Source organism: Salvelinus sp. IW2-2015, linkage group LG13, assembly GCF_002910315.2.
Source record: "Salvelinus sp. IW2-2015 linkage group LG13, ASM291031v2, whole genome shotgun sequence".
Classification (NCBI taxonomy): Eukaryota; Metazoa; Chordata; class Actinopteri; order Salmoniformes; family Salmonidae; genus Salvelinus; species Salvelinus sp. IW2-2015.
Window position 1 is genome coordinate 39,428,872 of NC_036853.1, and position 4,890 is coordinate 39,433,761.

The 4,890-nt window shown below is 43.9% G+C and overlaps 1 long non-coding RNA gene across 1 annotated transcript; it reads left to right on the forward strand.

Annotated features, from left to right (window-relative positions):
• The first annotated feature begins 3,702 nt into the window (after positions 1–3,702).
• On the forward strand, positions 3,703–4,870 carry LOC139028547 (uncharacterized). Its single transcript, XR_011480797.1, has 3 exons — positions 3,703–3,980; positions 4,088–4,192; positions 4,312–4,870. It is a non-coding gene; the product is annotated as an uncharacterized lncRNA (long non-coding RNA).
• The last annotated feature ends 20 nt before the right edge of the window (positions 4,871–4,890 follow it).

Consider the following 4,890-nt stretch of genomic DNA (forward strand, 5'->3'; position numbering starts at 1 on the left):
GGTTATGTACCCGAAATAAATTCACAATACTCAGGTTCGACAGTTGTTTGCAATTTCACATGTGTGGTCGCTCAGAACCTCTTGACTATGCCTGTGTTTTACGTAATGCTTATTTGAACACTTTGACTCGAACTGCTTCGACTAGGGCTAGAGCTTATGGAGAACCCGCGGGATCTCTTACGAGTTGGAAATTCGTCGTGACGAACAGGGCTGCCTAAGGCAGCAGTGCTATGCCCTTGATCTTCCCTAGACAGAATGCGCTGAAAGCCAGATCTTTGTAACAATTTTATGTCCTGCTAGGAACGCCTTGTGCGTCAAATTTTAACGTGCTTGCAGATAGACCCTAGAACATGCTAGTGCAATTAATACGTGCGCACACCCCTAGGTCACTTGCTAGTGGTTCATTCAAGTGGTGTTGGATACTTGGCCCAGGATAAAGATATTTTTATCCAACATGCTTTGAATCGGTGGTGAGAAAGTCGTTTGGCTCTTACCATGTAGATGGGAATACACGCGCATGATTGACGGGTTGAGGACAGGGTTATGAGTACAGCACGGTTTGTTCTCCACGGTTGTGAAATTATGCATTTGTTCCGCCAGGCCATGTGTTGTCTACCACCCAAAACGACTTTGTTGGGAAATGTACCAAAGAGTTTCAAACACAATTTGAATTCTTTTACAGGCTACTTCCGGGTTAAAAAGTTGTGGTTTTGTGGGAGCGAGAATGGACAGCGTAATCAAAAGCGAGATTCCCATGTTCAGGCCTTCCTTACCCGAGAGTGATGACCGCTCCAGAGCCCCTGGAAGCTCGCAACAGGCCTTGTTTGGAGGCCGGACCAATGCTTTGACATTGCGTTTTGTAGCTCAACACCCAGACGAGACAATAGATATGTAGGATTTTACATCCCCTTTATTCCACACATGTAATGAGTTTCCATCATGTCTATCCTATAGGGCATCGGAAATTTCAGCCGACGACTTTGACATAACCTCAAATTATTTTGGTTTAATCAAAGACGATGCTGTCTGACCCTCCTAGGGGCCTTGTTCTATAACCTGTGTTGCTTACAAGGCCTAAAGGAAAACTTTTCTTTCCCTTTGTTCGCTACACTTGCAGTGAAAACAACAAACCAGGAAAACCCTTGTATCCACTCACTGCAGATCAAAGAAAAGACCCTACCACGTAGTGGATGGGTCACGCGTCTGAATGTCTCCTCTAAAGGCCTTTAGATGAAGGTATCGTGTGCGCCAAAATCTTTGAAGTGTGAACTTTTCCAGGAAATGAGACACACTTCTTTAAAGAGTTACATCAAAGACCTTCTGAGATGCAAGCAGATGGCCTTCAGGCTATCCGGCAATCGGTCACAGATGCAAGCAGAGCAGAGAGCAGACGTTACCATTCAAGTACCTACCATGACAGCACGAAGGCATACTTCTTTGACCCTGGCAGCTCAAGAGATAGAGGTCAGACAAAACCAAAAAAATGTTTCGAAATGTTACTTGAGAGCTCCCGATTTGGGGGCGAAATAGCGCAGAAGACTGCAATATGCAACTAACATTGTGATCATGATAAAGACCTCGGGAAGAATTTTTTGGGGAATTAGTGTCCTCTCTTCCGGACCACCAATCACGATAATTTCACATTCTTCATTCTTTGAGTCAAGACATTCTCTTTGCGTGCAATGGCAGCGTGCCACACAAAACGTGGGTGTCTAGCCCCCAGTGGTAAGGTAAATGTGATTTCTCTTGGCAGCATTTACCACCAGCCCTATGGCCGTACTTTGAACTGCTCACCCTGCATGGACCAGCTTCAGCGGCGGGTTTCTTTACCACGAGACACGACTCTGTGGTCTACTGTAAGCAAACCGGGGGGATTGGGAACCCCCATCTTAGCAAACTTATCTTGGGGGTTCACGAGTGAACTCGAAGAGGGTGGACCATATCACAGAAATGGTCCTCATGTGGCCCAAAAGCTATGCTTTTAGGACTGAAAGACCAATCACGTGGGTGTGTGAAAGCCAAGAGAGCGTGCGTGGTTGCTCAAAACTATCGAAAGCAGATGCCTCCGGCTGTGTAAACTTAGGGGAAATCAATCACTGCGCGTTGGTCGAGGAGGGGTTTCGGTAAGTGACGAGGAATTAGTGAGCTGTGGAGAGTGTTTGAGCTCCTACAGCAAAAATAGTGAGGGATAAAAAGGGGTTCCACTCTAAAACGAACTACGCCCGCACTTACTAAAAGATTTCAGGGTAGTCTATGACAAGAGACGGCTAATGCCTGACGTACCACATTGCCCTTTTGGCTAGCTGAGCTTATGCTACAAGCCGCCAGTGGTGTTTAAAAGCTAAGATATAAGAGACGGCTGTCGAGGATTTGACCGCGTTTAAAACACTGCCTTTTTCGCGCTTAATTGCAGGCCCCTCAAACAGTGGTAAAAACTTTTTTTGTAAAAAGTATTTTAGAGAATTCTGAACATGTGTTATCTCATAAAGCTGACAATATTGTATGGTGTTATTCCTTTCCTGTTATCACGTAACCCTCCCATACCTTTGTGATGATGAATTATTGAGAGACAAGTAAAGAGATCAAGTTTGTTTGAAGATATCGATTCTCTCGTCTGAATGATGAACTGTGCTCCACACCCCACAATGAAAGCAATTCTGCTTTGTTTTTGGAGCGCATATGCTATTTGGGCTGGGTAGCCCGAACACGCCCGAAATTGCCACGGAGCTTGTTACCCAATATACTCATCATGAGCAACCTGTCCGTGCTTTACTTGGTCCAGAATGTGTTTAGCCAAGGTCAAAACATAAGCGCGTACCCATGAGCCTTGACAGCAGCTACATGGGTATTGTTTAAAATATCCTAGAGACAGAGAGCTGCAAATGTAGCACTCGCTAGCTCAGCAGATGTACCCTGGAAGGAAATCATACTTTATGGAGAGCTATGAGGACGCTACCAAAAGCCATTTTCTTACTTTAATCGTGGATTTAAAAGCCAAATACTGCCACAGAAACACCTTAGGCTGCCGTACAGGTCTGTTTTCCGTGGGAGTGGCCCCTGCCCTGCGATAACTCCTAAAAAGTAAACGCTATGTCTCTGCGTTTAAAAAGAAAACCTCCCCTTCTTGAGAAGGCTAGTTGGGTCTTACAGCTAAAGAACGCGAAGCCATCTTGGGTCGCTGTTCTTCAGAATCTCATATTAGCCGTATTGTGAGATTGCTTTGAATGCTTCTCAAAAGGACGCATCCCTCACCTGAACCAACTAGAAAAAATTAGAGACAAAAGAGCCTCATCAAACTCTTTGCCAATGAAAAGGGCAGTCTTTCAAAAGAAAGACCGAGAGCATACAACAGTCGTGCGCGGGTCTTTTCTGTTGGCTGCTTTACTAAGTACTAGCCGTGCCCTTCATCACAAGCGCTTATTGGCGGCCCCGACGTGGGGGTTGGAACCCACCGGTTGTTGATGGCCAAGTAAAATGTACTTCGGTGCTCGAACAAGAGTTTGGAGATAGGACTTGAAAAAGCACCAAAGTGCAGTCCTGAAGATATCCGAAAACAGCCTGAAAATGATTTGGATACGGTGCCAGAAGGCGATCATTTTTGAACCGAAAACGGCTTGAACCCCTATGATAAGATCATAAAATACACAGAACCTAATGCCAAAGGGGCATCTTATATTAAAAGTTATTTTATGTGTTTACAGAGGACCTAAAGCCTAGAAGGTTAAAGGATGCCATATGGAGCCTGAACGGTTTCTGCGAAGCATATGACTACGAGACCATTCTACCATGCTCCGAGGATGTGTTTACACACAAGCCGCGAACACAGGATTTAAAAGGCAGGTCAACTCCCCTGGGACAGGCCACCGGTGCGCCCCATATTTCTAAACACCAACGGACAATTAGTGCTCAGATCCACAGTTCTGCTTCACCCGAACAATTCTACTTGGCCGGTATTCACGAGACCTCGTTCCAAGGACAAGGTATGAATCAATTATATATTATTATTATTTATATCTATATTTTAATATTTATACATATTTTTATGCCTGAATATGTTAAAACAAGGACGAATATTGTTTTTTTTCAGGCTCAACATCTACCGAACCTGCAGATGCTGTAATACAGGTTGACCAAAGACATCAGCCCATGGTTTCAGAGCTTCTTCAGAACAGCCCTCGTCAAAAAAGCCGAGGTATTTATTAATTAATGTATTGTTAATATATAGGCTTATATCTGAAATGTATTTGACATTTTTATCTAACATATTTTAGGGTTAATAACCTATTTTTGTATGTATTATTTTTATTTCAGACTCCTCCCCGGCGTATAAAGACATCGAACAAACATCGGAGGATGCCCAGACACACATCGCAGAGGAGGCTCCAAAGACACCAGTCAAGAAAACAGCGAAACCTGATGATTTCAAAGATTTAAATGACATTTCTGAGGTAGACGATTTGATGTTCTGTGAAGCGGCCAACCTTCTTGAATCGGCCAATTCTGTAGGGGCAACAGCTGATTCTGAAATAGGCCAAGCGAGGTTTTTCAAAGCTTTTACCCTGTGTTTAAAATCACAAAAGGCTCTACTACAGAGGCGAATGTGTATTCTACTAGAGCATCAATACAGTCAGGATGTGTCATTCTGGCGTAGCGAGCTTCCCCGTATGTTAAAAAACATTAGGGTTAAAACAAGCAAATACCGCCGTTAAAAAACACACATGTAAACACCACGAACACACATCCTTAATTAGACAAATGGCGCCCCCTATAGACCTAAGCGAGACAATTGAAAACCTCTTAGCCCGGATCCCTACAGAGCTCCAAGATATAATTAACCATATGAATGATTCGGGGATAATTGACATAATGACGATAGATGAAAATCTATTA